A 19,212-nucleotide genomic window follows, 5' to 3' on the forward strand; every position below is an offset into this window, starting at 1 on the left:
GAACATTTTACTAGTAGATTCAACTTGACAAGTAAAATTATGAACCAATGGAATAAGTGTGTTTTTTTTAATTCAAGCAATTTTGTTTCTTATTTTAAGTGCAAAGAGTTGTTTTTCTTATTTTAAGTGTAGCAAGATGTATTTTCATATTTTAAGTACAAAATGTCTTGTTTCACTGCCTCTGCTCAATTTCATTTCTCTCCAGTGACTAGGTCAGGAATTGGCATACACTAGACAGTTTGCAAGAACCCCAGAAGTTGTAGACCGCACACCAGCCAATCAGCGAAGAGCTGTGAAGCAGCTGTCTGTGTCCATTTTGTGGCACAGCACAACAGTAAACAAAGTGGTTGAGATGGATGTAGATGAAGCCATGCATTCTATGTTGGCAACGATTCCCAAGATCGAGGATTTTCACTCTCGGCTTTGTTTGCTGTTGCGCCGGCAATTACCTGAACACCACTGACTGTGGTGCATTACATACGTCACGACCAAATAGCAGTGACTGATTAAATTTTAAAAAAGTATCCACCTACCGTTGAGCAAACGAATCCGTGTGAAGTGAAACCGGCTGATGAATCAGACTAAGATATTTTACTTGTCAAGTAAAATTTACTCAAATCATAATAAAACCTTCTTAATTCAAGTCATCTTAACTGTATTAGATATTGTTTTTTTTGCAGTGTGCAGTCCAGTGACTTCCAGGAAAGCTGCATGGTGCACCCTCCCAGTTGTCACAAGTTTCTCACTCACTCCAAACTTTTTTTTGGTACCCTATTATCCTTTTCAGCTGCATATTTCTCTACCTGCAGCTTGTAATCTGCAATGTATGATTTTCATCTGGGAGGCATTTGTGTTCAGTCTTCTCAGTTGTCTTAATGAGTTTGTTTAAACTGATACAGAAGTAATGGTGCGAACGACTGACATGATACAGACAGGACAGAGACTCTTTCTGTAGGAGACATTCACAGTAGAGCCAAGTGACAGTGGTACAGGAGTAATAGGAGTAGCAGATACTGGCATACAAGACTAGAGCACCCTCTCCAGGCTGTCAGTGTAAAAAATTTAATATACAAGTCACACCGGAGTATAAGTCGCAGGACCACCCAAACCATGAAAAAAGTGCAATTTATAGTCCGAAAAATACGGTGTGTGTTTATACCTTAAATTTTGGCCAAGGATAAGTTTTTGAGGAGGTAACAACATTCTAACATGGTTTAAAACTCACAATCATTAATATTGTGTAATATAGGGCCTTTTTTTTATGTCAGGATGTATGGAGGATCATTTATTTAGTGGTTGTGATGCTGAGAATCCCCAAAATGCAGTGATGGAAAACATATTTACAGACTATCTTAGAAAACATATTAAAAAATTGAATAGAAATACAACAGTACACACATGCCATGCAGGCTAACAAGCATTTCTTTACACTGAATCAATAGCGTACCCTTCAGCCATCCATGTTGCCGTTCATATTCTCAGTCTTCTGCTCTCAGCCTATAAATAGACACGGGATCCAATGCAGAAACACAGGGCCCCAGTTCCCCTAATGATTAATATTTAAGGCTAATTTCAGTTTTATTACTCCATAACATTACATTATACAGTAAGAAGCACCTTCCCTGGACATTGTACGGCCTTAGCTTTATTTTTAGCATTGTCTCTCTACAGTCCAATAGTAGCTTGTCAGCAGTGAATATTGACTCAATATTTATGACCAGGAACTTTCCGGAGAAAAAAATAAAGTTTGGTCAAGTTTTCTGTAAAGGGCCCATAGTACGGTATTTTCTGATCTGTGTTATAAAGTCATCAAAATTATACCTAGAGTTGTGTTTTGTTTCATTCACACATGTTTAGCACACTAATCCTGCATATTTATTTAAAACTGAAGTAACACTGATAATACAGGAAGTGCTCCGTTGTGGTTTTAAGCTTCATACCTTCATTAGAATCATTTGAATAATTTCAGCCCTGGAATTGCCGATATGAACTAAAGGTAAAAGGAGCTGTTAACTTGAAAACTACCACTACATGACGTCACAAGGTGGAATGGAGCATTTTGAGCTTTGGAGATGTAAACAGACTAATAATAAATGGTTACTCAAACATGTAGGAATGAAACTAAACACAACTCCAAGTATGTTTTTAAGGAGGTAACAACATTCTAACATGTCTAAAAGCTCACAAGTTAACAAGTTCATTTAGCATAATGTAGGACAATATAGGACAGTCCAGAATTTTGGACGTAGTACCTCATTTCCTAATGAGCCAGAGTGTTCCAGTCCTTGTATTTGCAGAGGTCGCTGGTGCTAGGCTAGTGCATGTCAATGGCCATAGTTAGCCTGCCACTAAAAACAGTTTTACCCACTCCACAAAGCACCTGAAAAAAATCTATTATTATGCCAGACTGTCGATGTGAATGCCTATGTTGATAGTATAATTTCTGAAGTAAAACCAACCTTGCATTTGAAGGAATTGTGTCTGAGCAGCAGCAGTGATTTGTACTTCCTGATATACCGATATAGGAGAAAACAGTCCCTCAACATGTGACGATTCATGTGATGCAAGGTTAGCTTTATTTCAAACATTATTCTATCAACACAGACATTTACATCGACAGTCTGATGTAATAATAGATTTGCTTCAGGTGTTTTGTGGAGTGGGTAAGCCTGTTTTTAGTAGCAGGCTAACTATGGCCATTGACATGCACTAGCCTAGCACCAGCAACCTCTGTAAATACAAGGACTGGGTGGAATATTTGAAAAAGTGTCTCCACACTGGCTCACTAGGAAATGAGGTCCTATGTCCAAAATTCCAGACTTTCCCTTTAAAGCAACATTGTGTAACTTGTGTACATGTTATACAGTGGAATATTATAGCCAAAGTAATACCCAGGCCAAATATGAGTCAAGTCTGTGGTAATGCACGCCAACTCACAGTAAGATTTTATTTTTCTATGTATTTCATCCTACAAAACCACAGGGGCAGCAGGTCAGTTCCATAGCTGACCTTGTCCGAAGATTGTGACAAGGTGAGGATCAGCCTATTGTGCATGTTTTTTTTGTTGTTGTTGTTGCTGCAGTCAATCCAAGATGGCAGCACATGGGGTTGCTCTGACGTTTTTCTGCTTTTTGTGTCAGGACAATTTTGACCTTGTTTTTTTACCCTTTTACCTTTGACTGGACGGCCAAAATCACACGCTTTGACAAAACGACATGTGGGTCTGGAATCGTATGTCTCCCTGATTTCAGATAGGCGTGATTGACACGTGGATTAACCAATCAAAGAAACACAAACTGTAGACTGTTCATGTCAAAACAAACATTATGAGTACAAAAGGGGGAAAAGTAATGTCAAAAAACACTAGACTCTTTTATCTCAGGTAAAAGAAGTTATATACTTTCTTCTGAATTATACAAAACTTTTTGAGAGGTGTCTTCCATGTTTGAGAGACACATGCACAATATATGTAGGATTCAGCAGCATCGCGTAGCCATTTCTGCACAAATCCCCTATGAACCCCTTGGGCCTGGGTTATCGGATAGCATGATATATAATATAGGTATTATACTGGAGATGCTGTCACGACGATCAAAATTTTCATTCATCAACACGAGCATTTTCCCGTCAACAAAACACAATTCAAAACTGAGCTTCTGAGGTGTTCGTTCAGGGTTAGGTTAGGCCACTCATTTTGCTGAAACACAGTAAAGATCATTATATTTAAGATTTAGCTGAGAATTTCCAGTGTGTTTTCCAGTTTGGCCATTTATAAGTTTAAGTGATTAGATTGGATTTATTTCCTGACGGAAAGTATGACATCACACTAAACTGAATTAAGTTACCTAGCAACTAAACTGTGCACTGGTCGAAAACTCCTCTAATGTATAGAGAGATTATTATTTGACAAATATTACCTCAACAAAATTAAACTGTTTTCTTATGTTAAAGTATCAGAAAAATGTTTTTCACTTGTAAATTTTTTTGATAGAATCCTGGTACAGGGATTCCATGATTATTTCCATGAATATTTCCTAAGCAAGATTTTGTTTTATAGACCTATGATACTAAAGTTGTGTTTGGAACCCAGAGTGACTAAACAGGGACTGAACCAGGACTAAACCAGGACTAAACCAGTACTAAACCAGGACTGAACCAGGACTGAACCAGGACTAAACCAAGACTAAACCAGGACGGAACCGCAACGAAACCAAGACAAAACTAGGACGAAACCAGGACTAAACCACTATGACACCAGGACAAAAGAGGACTAAACAAGGACTAAACAAGGACCAAACCAGGACTAAACAAGGATGAAATTAGGACTAAACTACTATGAAACCAGGACAAAACCACAATGAAACCAGGACTAAAGCAGGACGAAACCAGGACTAAACCACTATGACACCAGGAAAAAAGAGGACTAAACAAGGACTAAACAAGGACTAAACAAGGACCAAACCAGGACTAAACAAGGATGAAATTAGGACTAAACTACTATGAAACCAGGACAAAACCACAATGAAACCAGGACTAAACTAGGACAAAACCAGGACTAAACCAGGGCTAAACCACGATAAAACCACGATAAAACCATGATAAAACCAGGACTAAACCAGGACTAAACCTGAACTCATCTTGGACAGCTCTGACCTGAAGTCTAACTCAGGGCCCAGTCCGTTCCCAGGGCCTGACCCCAGACCTCCCCCCGTGTCCAGGGGTCGGGCTCCTCTGCTGCCCCCGCTGCCTCCGTAGCGACTCAAACTGGGAGCCGCCATCATGATCCCTGCTGTCCGAGGAAAATGCCAGGTCCGAACCAAACAGAACCGTGCAAAACCGAACACTGAGCAGATAGAGCCACAGCACCGGAGAGATGTGGGCATGACTCATAGACATAATCCTCTTCTCTATCGATTTATTTGAGGCTTGATTGTAAATACACATTTGAAAATAAAACTTGTTGATTTAAGGTAGGCTACTTTAATTATGTAAATTGCCTTGTCCCCAATTGATGTCTGTACCAAGATGGCAGCTTTGTTGACACATTTGTTCCAATAGACAGCGGTAGTCATGGGAGATCTACCTGCATTCTGCATCTCCGCCATCACCATGTTTGTAATATTTTGTCAGCTTTTATTCACGAACTGCTTCTTGATTGGTGTAAAACTATAATTAATATTTACAGATGTTATTATTCCACCAAAACCTGCCATATGCACTTAAAAAAAACCACAACGACATGAAAAGACGTTGCGGACAACATTGTGTGTATGTATAGCCTACCTGAATAGCCATCTTTTATGTAGCGGGTTCAGGAACTATACATAATTACGTTAACATAGCCACAATGTAGAGTCGGTATTGTATTACCTCTGGGCCTCTGTAAACGCACAGCTTACATTCCTCAACATTATACTCTGCAACCCAAAGATAAAGAGCATCCCAATCTGCCACTGTTCCCTACTTGGCTGACTCCGCTCCTCTGTGTGTGCCTAGAGACTAAGAAGGATTTCTGAAAAAAATCTCGAAAATGTATCCTGACGTTTTATAGTTTATAGTACACGCTAGTAGACGCTAAAGTGTATATGTGCAGTGAAAGCATTCCTTCTTTTTAGAAATTTAGGGTGAGGCTTAACCAAAATTAAAATAATCAATAATATCGCTTGTAAATTTCATTCTTTTTCAAGTGTTTTTATGTTCTTATGGATTTCCTATTCACCCATTGCGGTCAGCTCCAGTCAAATGAAGCTCATGATGCCGGCAGTTATAGGACCAAATTTGGAGTCATTACTTACGTTAATGCTTTTCTATGGCAAAATATCTTCGGAAATGTCTCGCGTACTTTCTACCAGCTTCATAAATCTGCCACATGACCAAATCTTCATCCAGCAAGGTCGACAAAGGACATATCCTGTCCATGAAGAATTTATCCTCAACTATCAAGGTAAGAAAGACGAAAACGTAAAGGCGAACAACGACACATTAGTGAACTACTCCTGAACAAAACTAATATCATGGTCATGAATAAAATATAAGTAACTTGTGAACTTAGACTGATTCTAGAATTTAAAAAAAATAAAAAGTGATTTCATGATGTGGATATTAGCATAGACAGAGAGATTTGGGCAATTCTAATCTGTGAACATTCTGTAGCATTCCAGCTGCACAAATCTGTCTATCTATGCTAATATTGACATCATGAAATTGATTTTTAATTTTAATTCTAGAATCAGTCTGAGTTCACAAGTTACTTATTAAGGAATTACTTATTACTTATGTTTTATTCATGACCATAATGTTAGTTTTGTTCAGGAGTAGTTCACTAATGTGTCGTTGTTAGCCTTTACGTTTTTGTCTTTCGATAGTTGTGGATTAATTTGTCATGGACAGAGTATGTCCTTTAAAACACAATGGATTCCAGGCACTCCAAAGAAGTAAAAATCACACGAGGAAAAATATAGTTAAAAGGCCTTTATTTAAATGGCCAAAGCCAACATGTTTCGACCAAGCTGGTCTTCATCAGGGCTTAGGAAAAATCGCTTTCCTCGTGCAATTTTTACTTTTTTTTGGAGTGCCTGGAGTCCATTGTGTTTTAGTTTTGATCCTTTTTCCAAGAGCACCCTCTACCTGCTCCCACTGATTGGAACACCTGCAGCAAACAGCCACATTTTTGTTTTTTCTGTACAGAATTTGTCCTTTGTGGACCTTGTTGGATGAAGATTTGGTGACGGGGCAGATTTATGAAGCTGGTGGAAAATACGCAAGACATTTCCACAGATATTTTGCCATAGAAAAGCATTAACGTAAGTGAAGTTTACCCTACACCGCGGCACTTCCGGCCGTTGTGAAAAAATTAGGAATGGGAATTTGTTTATGGACAAAATAGCAAAATAAAAACACCAGGATCACGTGGAGGGGAACAACAATGATGAGGCTCACTGCAGCAGTTACAGAGAGAGAGGTGAGAATTTTCCAATGTAAAGTCAATTGGAGCCAGAGACGATGGAGCTGGAAGCGCCCCCATGCTCACTTCCTATTTGGAACATGAGTTAACTATGTCTATACAGTCTATGGGTGAAAGTTAAACAGCCGGATGCTTTTTATATCTGACCTCTAAATTATACTGCATTTATCCAATTAGTATTCTGTGTAAGAGTCTTCCCAATTCATATATAACTTTCAATTTTACTTTGCTTCACATTTTTCATTTTAAAGCCTCAGTGTTGTTACAATGCGTGTTACAGTAAAAGCCCTATTCCAACTGGGAGCTGTTTAAAAGAAGAGAAAGAAAAAATGAAACCGGCTTACTTGACTTCCACAAAGAGGCCTATTTAAGAGATTAAGACTCAAGCTCCTTTTTCAGAATCCGGCTGAGAAAGGTTTGATATCATTTCTTACTGTGTGAAAAGAAATTGAACTGAGACAAAGCACGTGGTGTGAGTGGAAGAGCAGGGTGGATGATGAAGAAGAGGGCGTAATGCAGCAAATCCAGAGGTGGGTGTTTAATTAGTAACCCGTGGTTTTTGAATGATGTTTTCTTTATTACATTTTAGGAGTATTATTTATTTATTTAATGTGTAACGTGTGTAAATAATATATAAAAATGGGCTCCTGTACGGAAGCCGAGAGGGGTCACCACAAACGCAACAAATACAAATGCGACAACACAAACGCAAACGCCGCAACACATTAAAAAGCCACAACGGAAGTGACCGCGGGACTCTATTTTCCAACGGACCAATGAAGCGGCAAGTGAAGAAGAAGAACTGCAACATCGGAAAATAGAGTCCCGCGGTCACTTCCGTTGTGGCTTTTTGATGTGTTGTGGCTTTTTGATGTGTTGTGGCTTTTTAATGTGTTGCGGCATTTGCATTTGTGTTGTGGCGTTTGTATTTGTTGCGGTGTTTGCATTAAAATAGAGTCCCGCAGTCATTTCCGTTATGGCTTTTTTGGTGTGTTGTGGCTTTTTGTTGTGTTGTGTCATTTGTGTTTGTTGCGGCATTTGCGTTTGTTGTGACCCCTCTCGGCTTCCGGACTCCTGGGATTATCAAATTAAAAATAATTCTCATTGCGTTGCGTTGAACCAGAAAGTACAGCTGGTCCGGTGTTTAGTATACAGTAATTAACTTCGTACCTCAGAAACATGCTGGGTATATGAAAATTTAGTTATCACTCATTGCAACTTCAAACTATTTCTTTATAATGTCACTAATTGTACTCGAATATATTAGTCTATTTCTACAAGCCATTAGTTTTATCTATCATACTATAGGGGTCATCTATCAGGGGTCATCAAACTAAGGCCCGTGGGCCAACTCTGGCCCTCCACACCCCTTTGACTGGCCCTCCAGCCCCTCTTCCCCCAGCACTTGAAGTGGCCGTGTGAGGCAATCCTCAAAAGTTGTCATGGCCTATTTTTTTTTTATTAATTTTTGGTAAATAATAACACGTCTGCATCTTGTATTTTGCAGATTTTTTCAGTTAAAAAATTATATTTATATGAAGTATTTAGATTTATATTTAAATCATTATATGACATATTTACATTTGCCCCTAATCTTCATCACCTGACAAGCTCGAGATCAAACGAGGACAGTGACATGGCACAGAGTACTGAAGTGCAGTTAAGGACGGCAAAATGGCTCGTGTTAAAGTACAAAAACTTGACAGAGAGTGCAGAGTGTTCAAGAAGAGTGGACGACCGATTATGTTTTTGTTCAGTGTAAGGACTGTGCAGTTTGTCTGATATGTAAAAAAAGTGTGGAGGTTTTCAAAGAATATAATCTGCGTCATTCTGGTATACGGCCGACCAGACCCAGGCCCTCCATTACAGTCAGGAGCAATAATGTATGTATATATATATATATATATATATATATATATATATATATATATATATATATATATATATATATATATATATATATATATATATATATATATATATATATATATATATATATATATATAATATAAACACAGTTGTTTCTACAATATCAGAGCTGTGTTTTGTTTCATTCACACAGTGTTTAACACATAATTCCTGGCTGAGTTCTTCTCACAGACTGAAAACAATTCCACATTGTGATGTCCTGGGGTAATACAAGAGGTGCTCTATTGTGTTTTTAAACTCCATACATCTTCATTACAATAATGTGGATAATCTCAAATCTGAAATTGCCTTTTTCTACTGAACAAAAGGTAAACTGTTGATGTTAACTTGAAAACTACCACTTCATAACATCACAAGTTGGAACAGAGCATTTTGAGCTTTGGAGATGCACACAGACTAGTAATAAAGGGTTAACCATACATGTATGAATAGAACAAAACACAACTCTGGGTATGTTTTTGATGATGAAACAGCACAGGGTTTAAAGCTCACAAGAGTCAATTTTGTGTTGTGTTGTGGACCTTTAATATACTTCGTAGTTAATTGAAATCAGAGGGCTTATTCTGTCTTTCTTCTGCAGCAGTCCAACATGTCAGGAGTGATCTGAGTGTGGGTCACGCAGTTGTAAAGCTGTCGTGCTTGGTACAGGAAACAGCAGCAGTCCCTCCCGGCCGGGCCAAAGTCTCCTGTCACCCTCACAGCACTGTAAACACTCCAGCTCAGGCTCCTGTTTTGGTTGGGTCCCCTTACTGAGAAATAATACCATCCGGCAATTCCCTCTAGAGTCACAAACGGGCAGTGTTGGGAAGTAACTGAATACATGTACCGACAATAAGCATTCAGAATGCTAATTTTGAGTAAATGTGTTTTGGTACTTTTTCATTTGATGTTATTCAGAATTAGGGGTGTGCAAAAATATTGACATATTGCTATATCGTAATACTAAATTTAGTGATACAGTATTGATATTGTAAGCTGCTGTATCGATATATCGTGAAGAATATTTTTTGGTATTTTTCAGTAATTTTTTGTGTCACCGCACAAAAATTTTGTTGATGTATTCACTGTTTTGATTAAAATAGATGCATTTCCTATTCACATTGCACAAGTAGTGGTTGAACAAAGAAATACTGTTGCTTAAAATGTGTTTGGTTCTTTCAAAAACTGCAATATTTGACTATTTGAGGATCATGTACAATATATCAAGTATAGCATGTATCGCTATATCATGAAAATATCGTACTATGATTCATGTATCGTGTATTGTATCGAATCATGAGGGAGCCTCTGATTCCCAGCTCTATTCAAAACACAGTTACTTTTCAGAGAAGTGCACTGTGGTATTTGATCGCACAATTTCAGCTTCAAACTACATAGAATTAGTGCGAAAAATAGACAACACTGCTCTTGTGGTGCAGGATTTTTCTGTGAAACAAACATAAAGCTGCTTTTAATCCTATGTTGCGTTTTTACACTATAATTTAAATGCAAGTCGATCTACAATACGGGGTGTAAGAAAAAGTTGATTCAGTGTTATATCATAGTAGCCAGGCTGGTGCCAACTAGTGCACTCCATTTCATTTCTCTCCAGTGACTAGGTCAGGAATCGGAATACACTAGATGGTTCACAAAAACCCCGGAAGTGCGAGTTCGGGCACCAGCTAGTCAGCAAAGAGCCATACAGTCTGTGTTGTTAACAATTATCAAGATCAAGAATTCAAAGCCAGAACAAAGAGAATGTTTGGTGAATTTTATCAAGGGGAAAGACGTTATTGCCCTTCTTCCTACGGGATTTGGGAAAAGCTTCATATACCAGTTAACCCATTTAGCAGAGCTTTACATATGTCACGACCAAATAGCAGTGATTGGTTAAATAAAAAAAGTACCAGTCTACCATCGAGTGAACAAATTCTAACACTGTGAGGCCAGTTTCACTTTATAGAAACCGGCTGATGAATCAGGCTAATATCATGATACTTCATTGCACAATTCTCAAATCAATTCAAAATGCGTCCAGATCGATTTTTTAAAACAATATTTTCCACAAAAACTCATTAGTCGCATTCACTGTTTTAAAAAATTATTATATTTTCATACAATTTTGTTCTCGTGAAGGTGTAGTTGACTATAATATTAGAAGAAATTGTTGATAAATTGCAGTGTTTTAGTATCGGGATATGTCCCCCTAATACACCCCTAATGTAAAAGTATTGTAGTATACAGTACTTTAATTGGACCATGTGTCAGAATACGTCACAAAATACATTCTAACTTTGGTATTCAGTATTGTAACTAAATACATTTTCAAAGTATTCTTCCTATCACTGCATACGGCTACCATTACCCTGAAGTCTACAGAGTTATTTCTCCCAGATTTCCGCAATTGCTTTACTATAACTGCAACAGAAAAATAGAATCATTGTAATTTTTTCATTTGAGAGTGAAAGTATTTTTTTCATCTGTCTTCAAAGAGCCTTTTGATATGTCAGTGATATGTCAAAAGAAAAGCTGACAATTGATTTTCCCCTCCTCCTCCTCACTCTCCTTCTCCTCCTCCTCCTCCTCTACAGCATGTATGGAATATAAATAAAAGCTCCAAGTCACTTTGAGTCTTAGTGATAATTACACAGTGTTCATGTTTTCCCTATGAAACCATATCGCCACAATTTACATGGAAAAAGCCACCATTGCACAAACACATCTGCACCGGTTTTGTGTTTCTAGTTATAGCCATGCACAAGCTTTAGAAAAATATGTATATCAAGCACAGCAATTATTCAGAATAGAGACCATATTTACATAAAATGCCAACACGTTTCTTTTGTGCCATTCATACAGTAATGCATTTATTGTTTCACATTTGGTTAAGACAAAATATAATAATACCACTTTTTTCTTTTTCTTAATACGAGAAATAAGTGTAAGCTTGTTCTAAGACTTGTACATGGAGACTTGTACAGTGTGCATGCGTTGGATGCTCTTGGATATCCTTTGATCCATGACATTAAAGCTACCATCTGCAACTTTTATTTCTGTATTTTCTTTTCTTCTTTCTTTTTATTTATTTATTTTTTAAAACCAGTAGATAGATGCTTTATTAAAACCCAAGGAGGAACCTAAAATGTCACTCACATATAAACTAAATGTATACATAAAATACAATAAATGACGATATGTGAGAACACAACAGGGCCGGGTTGTCCAATATAATTACAAATGGTAGCTTTAATGTTTAGACTTCAAAACCTGAACTAGTTCATTTAAAAAAAAAAATTGCATTGGTCTAAAATTCTCCCTCACTTACCTTATGTATTATGATCATCTGAATTATTTACCACAATGATTTTATAAGGTGTTTCACAATTTTCAGAGGACAGAGTGATTTTTACTTTTAAATTAACAGCATTATTAATTACAGAAATGATTATACACTGCAAAAACTAAAATCTAGCCAAGTTAAAATGTTTTCTCAATTTCACTCAACAAGTAAAATTATCTGCCAATGGAACAAGATAATTTTACTTGTACTTAAAATATGAAAATACATCTTGCTGCACTTAAGAAAAACAACAACTTTTTGTGCTTAAAATTAGAAACAAAATTGAATGTTGCTTGAATGAAGAAAAACACATTTATTCCATTGGTAGATACTTTTACTTGTCAAGTTGAATCCACTAAAATAAAGTAAAATGTTCTTAATTTAAGGTTTTAACTTACCTAAATATTGATTTTTGCAATGTACGTTTTGACTTGATTAAAGTTTGCATTATTATTATGAATGGAGTCTATTAGCATTTTGCATTTTTATTTATTTTTTTCATGCACAGATACATTTGTTTTATTATTGTGACAGCCAGTTCACAATAATGAGTATATAAAAGCGAAAATAATGAATAGTAACATGCTGGGGAGGCCATGAATCACAAAACATTTGGGAAGAAGCTTGATTTGAAAGCGATAGTTGGTCTATACATTGTAATTGCGAGAGAAGTGGGCATCTTACTGCTTTAGAAGTGGCCTCTCCTGCTGTGAGTGTTTCATCTGTCACCACTGGATCATTAGGACAAATGTACAGCATTAAACAGCATGGCATCTCTTTACTTAAAAGACTCTTATTCACAGCTAATTTACTTACTGTGTAGCCTATATATAAAACCTCCCCCAAGTAGTAGCGGGCTGTTGGTGAGCGTGGAGCCATGCTACAGTGGCATGTGGAGATAATTACCAAGCTAACATAATCAATGTCATGCCTGAGGTTCAAAGGAGATGCCCAAAGCCATGTTGTCCCAGCCCGTCGGTCTGGAAATCAAAGTCGAAGAGGTCTGCTCTAAAAATAAAATGAAATAAAATAAATAAACAGCAAAACGTGACATGTGGGTGTAAAATAGTGCACGGCAAAACCTAAAATCTAGCTAGGTTAACATGACTTGAATTAAAGGGACAGTTCAGAATTTTGGACATGGGGCCTCATTTCCTAGTTAGTCAGAGTGTTGGAGACTTGTGGAGACACTTTGTTTAATATTCCATCCAGTTGTTGTATTTGGCAGAGGTCACTGGTGCTAGGCTAGTGCATGTCAATGGCCATAGTTAGCCAGACACTAAAAACAGTCTTACCCACTCCACAAAACACCCGAGGAAAATCTATTATTATCCAGACTGTCGATGTGAATGTCTGGGATAACAGAATAATTTTAGAAGTAAAACCAACTTTGCATTTGAAGGATTTATGTCTGAGCACCAACAGTGAGTTGTACTTCCTGATAGAAGGCTTGGCAGCGGCGGACTGATATATGAGAAAATAGTACCTCAACATGTGACGATTCATGCAATGTAAGGTTTTATTTCAAACACAATTCTATCAACACAGACATTTACATCAACAGTCTGGTGTTATAATTGTTTTGCCTTGGGTGTTTTGTGAAGTGGGTAAAACTGTTTTTAGTGGCAGGCTAACTATGGCCATTGACATGCACTAGCCTAGCACCAGTGACCTCTGCAAATACAAGGACTGGATGGAATATTTTTAAAAAGTGTCTCCACACGTCTCCAACACTCTGGCTAATTAGGAAATGAGGTCCTATGTCCAAAATTCTGAACTGTCCCCTTAAAGAAGTTGTATCATGATTGGAGTAAATATCAGTTGACAAGTATGATTTACCAATGGAAGAATTATTTGCACTTAAAATAAGATACAAAATGTAATGTTGCTTGAATGAAGAAAAACACACTTATTCCATTGGTCAGTCATTTTACTTGTCAAGTTGAGTCTACTCAAATAAAGTAAAATGTTCTTAATTTAAGTAATTTTAACTTAAATACCTAGATATTGTTTATCACAGTGTGATGTGACATTTGTGAACAAGTTGGCCCTTTATACGGCTCCTTAAAGATGCATTAATATGTGTAACATGTCTAGTGGAGGGTTTGCCACCTGCTTGTCTCAATGGAGATGTTTTGCTTTGTCTAGAATGTTCCACAGTATAGATTAAATTCAATTAAATGCTAGATGCATGCTCTAACCTGCTCTGGTCTCCATGAAGATAGAAGGGTTTATACTGTCAAACAATCCAGACAAAGCAATAACATCTCCATGGAGAAAAGCATTTGACGAACCCTCCACCAGAAAAGTTACACAATGCACTTCTGAATAGCTCTTTGAAATGAACATATCCAGAAGATTCAGATCCCACAAAGGAGCCGAAAGTTCCATTGCTGTAAGTGCAGGCGCTTTGAGATGTGGTTACATATTTGTATTATTGCTTTTCCTGTAGCCACTTAATGACCTTCTCGATATACCTCATCAACAAAAGGTTCATATTTCATCAGAGTATTTGGCCTGGGAGTTTAGATGTATACTGTACACTTTCAGAAATGCTCACTTCTGTGACGGTACAGGCGGGTCAAGGTGGAAATTACTCAAATCTTTCGTGACATTTGTTTTGAAAGTGAAAAGTTCAATCTAAACTTTGAGAAAATGAAAAACCCAAACTGTTTTCGAGTCCTCAGACCTTCCCAAGAATGGAACCATTTGATACCAATCGCTCTGGAGGAAATTCGCAAAATGTAGGCCTACAGCTGTAATTAATAATGGCATGGTATTTTTAAAGAAACGATAAGCAAATGTTTTAGTTTTGGTTTTGTTTTTTATATAATTTATCAAAGGAAGTTAGAAAAAGAATCATCATTTCGCATGACAGTTCCTATGCATGAATAAATAATGATTCAGATTCAACCTTGAAGATTTTATCCTCAACTGTAACCTTTTGTTTATTTTCACGCATAAACAAAAACATTTTAACAATTTATATCTGAAAGAAATATATGATCTTAAAACAAAAAACCTACTAAAACAAAGCAGCCTTTTTGTATTTTTAGATTCAGATTCCTCAAATTAGCCACCCTCCGCTTTGTTGACACTGCTGCAAACCGTTGGCCTTCTCTCAAATGAGCTTTACACCTGAAATGGTTTTCAGCTCAAGGTGTGCCATGTCAAAGTCAAAGAATGCCAATTGTTCAAAGCAGTGATAAAAGCAAAATGAAAAATTTAAACATGTCTGGAGTCATTTTGAGTTTATTTATTTGTTTACTACTTTCCATGTGTACATTCATAGTTTTGATGCTTTCATTGAGAATGTATAAGGTAAATAGTCATGAAAATAATGACAAAACATAAATGAAAAACTGTGGCCAAACCTTTGACTCGTAGTGTAACTCTTTTTGCCTTCTACCTTCAATCTAAGTGTTTCCTTCATCAATATCTGAAGACTTAAAGGTGCACTGCGTAACATTTCTAGTGGAGGTTCCGCCACCTGGAGCCAGGCTGGCGCCACCTAGTGTCTCCGCTCAATTTCATTTCTCTCCAGCGACTAGGTCAGGATTCGGAAAACACTAGAAGGTTTGCAAGAACCCCAGAAGTTGTAGACCGCACACCGGCCAATCAGCGAAGAGCTGTGAAGCCATGACGTCAAACTCAAGCGTCTGTCTGGGTCCCTTTTGTGGTACAGCACAACAGTAAACAAAGTGGTTGAGATGGATGTAGATGAAGCCATATATTCTGTGTTGACAACGATTCCCAAGATCGAAGATTTAAAGCAAAGAGAATGTTTGGTGAAGTTTAACAAGGAGGAAGACGTAATTGCCCTAATTCCTGTGGGATATGGGAAAAGCTTAATGTACCAATTAGCCCCGTTAGCGGAGCATTACATACATCACGACCAAATAGCTGTGATTGGTTTAATAAAAGAAGTACCCACCTACCGTTGAGCGAACGAATCCTAAGGTCAGACAGTTTCCACAAAGTCAAACCGGCTGATGCATCAGGCTACGCCACCTGCTTGTCTCCACGGAAATGTTATTGCTTTGTAACCTTCAGTGAATAAATATATGGAAATGTTTAATGTCATACCATGGAACATTCCAGGGAAAGCAATAACATTTCCATGGAGACAAGCAGGTAGCAGACCTTCCACCAGAAAAGTTGCACATTGCACCGTTAAAGGCCCAGCATGTGATTTTTTTTTTTTTTTCATGTATTTGAGGAAAATTTGTCTTGCCCCACAACAGATATAGTAGTGTTCTTGTGGGGGAAACATGGACCACTGCCAACAGTTTAAAATGAACTACCTCTGTTTTTCACGTTTTGTTCACATCAATAGAAGTCAGGTATAGCTCCTTCAATACTCCCTAGTTTTTCAGAACAGCCATCATACAGACTACATATTTAATACAAGGGCAAAACCTAACCCTGAGTCTTGTTTGGAGCCACTTCCCTTTCTTTTTTCATCTCAGAGAACCTTCTTGAGAACATAAAGAAGTTATATTTTATGGAAAAGTCAGTGCGCTGCAAAAGATCAGACTAAAATGCTTGAGGCGGCCTGCAAAATCTCAAAGTTTTCACCTCCATATGTCTTTCCTATTTGACTCACACCTCTCCTCGCCGCCCCGCTCACATTTAACCTTTCTTTACCCGCGTATAGGCCCAAACTTAATACTAAGGTGCATTTGAAACTGTAAGATGAATTTCAGGAAAGTCTGCTTTTGGTGGAACAAAAAAAGACCATGGGTTGTGATGTTTGACGAATAGATAGACTGTGCTTACACTGATACTTTGCAGTGAAATTATACAAGGGAAGAGAGGGAATGAATGTATATGATGGAATCTTCAGCAGTTACCAATGGTGACATTAGAAAACACAGCAAAAAAAAAAATCGCATATGGGTTTAAAAAACACATTTTCAGGTCCTGTGATAAGTGCAAGCATTCATTCCTTTTTAGGTGTTTGATGTTCAACAAAAAAAGGTGGGAGTGCCTAACTGAATAACTTTTGGCTACTGCTAGGTAACTTGTGACTATAATGTAATTTGAGTTAGGCTAGATTCAGGGCAGGGCAGGGCAGGGAATGTATCGGTTTAACCACATATCTATGGCCTGGGTCACATTTGAAAAAATTGGATCTGTGTCGTTTAGAGTGTCATTAAATGATCAGACACAGGTCGCATAGGGGCGAAAAAATCGGATTTGGGTCACTTGAGGCTGCTGTTTGAACATAAATTTAGACTTGTTTAACACCACAAATCAGTTAATCTGTTGTAATTCCATTTGTGTCAGTTCTTGATGGTCGGATTGTGTTAAAACATAGATCACATTAAAGTCTGACTAACAGATCTTCAGACGGAGTAGGGCCTTCAGTTAACATCACACCCCCAGAATGTTGAAGATATCAGCTGCAACGTATCGAGATACTTGCTTACTTCCTCAATGTACTACTAAGCAAAGAGTGTTTAGACCATAAACTGTATAAAGAAGTGGACCAAGGGAATGTGACGGCACCCAGTCAAATGAAGCTCATGAGGCCTGCTGTTATAGAAGCGAATTTGGAGCCGAGGTCCATATTAAGAATAGGAATTTATTTATGGACGACAACAGGATCATGTACAGCAAGTTAATACGAACATTTTAAGACCAAAATACAGTAAATTCATTCATTTTAATCATTAAAACAATGAATACGTAAAGTGCATTGTGTAAACAAGTTTTCTTCCACTAAATAAGCAACAAAATTATTGTGCGGTCACAAAAAAAAATTGCTAAAAGATACCAGAAAACACTCTTGGCGATATATCGATACAATAACGAAACTGTATCACCAAATTTAGTATCACAATACCATAAAATACCAAATACGTAATAGCCGGGTTTCACTGCTGGGTCCCATTTAAATGCCGTGTGCAGGTGTATGTTTTGATAAATAACTGCCATTTCCAAATAAATGCCGAGAAAGCAGCAGAATTCAGTCAAGATATCATCATTAGTGTAGTGACACCACAGAGAGCGTGATGTTTACAGCTGACATAGGAGCAGTTTGACTTCAGTTTAGTCCTGTCTTTGTCTGACTTGGAATGGATAAGCTATTCTCTGCTCTACGTCCAATCACCCTCACCTTCACTGAAAAAGTGGCAGAACAGATGACGTTGCTGTGAAATTTCAAAGTGACGTAAAAAAAGAAAGATGGTGCAACACTGTGAGCAGGAAATGGAAGCAGTTTTTAGGAGTTTTGGTGATATTACTCCAGTTTGGCAATTCGGAGGAAGCAGCAATGTCATCGCAGCTGCTGTGGCGTAAGAGAAAAGTTGTGGGAAAGGGGCGAGGAAAGGCAGGGGATGAGAAGGCAGGAATCGTTCCAACAAGGTAGGCAAAGTAGTAGTTTTTTGTGAGGAAGGAATTAATCGCCCCAAATTGTCGCCAGGTCTCAAATAAATGCCTGGTCTTACAAGTGATTGAAACAAATAAATGCCGTGGTTATTATTTGGTATTTTACGGTATATATATATCGATGTTTCAGTATTTTTACACACCCCTAATATATGTCAATGGTTCAGAGTGCTAACAATGCAAACATTTTGGAAACAAGGAGCTGCAGCCATAGGTTTTCTCTTTAGTTTAGTGCAGCAAATAAAGACAGATATACAGGCCTTGAGAGTGCTTCCCTGATTGGCAAATACATCAACGAAAACCAACTGGTGATAGCAAATTGAAACATGGGATTTCACTGTGTTTGTTTACTTATTACGTTCAAGTGAAATATCTAACAGCTTATGTGAAAGAATTACAGCTCCACAAGGTTCCCATTTATGTCAAATAAACTGATTCATTTGCATCTAATCCAATGTTTTCACCAACCTTGAACAATCTCTGCTCCAAGACACTTATTGCTTTAAACCACACTCGGTAAATGAAGATGGACATATTTTCGGCTCTTAAAAAGCATTTCATCCAGATTGCCAGCGCAACTAGTCAGAGGCATTCACTTCTCAAAGTA

The sequence above is a fragment of the Boleophthalmus pectinirostris genome, unplaced genomic scaffold (genome assembly GCF_026225935.1).
Source record: "Boleophthalmus pectinirostris isolate CB_2022bp ecotype Guang Dong unplaced genomic scaffold, ASM2622593v1 HiC_scaffold_16, whole genome shotgun sequence".
Taxonomy (NCBI): domain Eukaryota; kingdom Metazoa; phylum Chordata; class Actinopteri; order Gobiiformes; family Gobiidae; genus Boleophthalmus; species Boleophthalmus pectinirostris.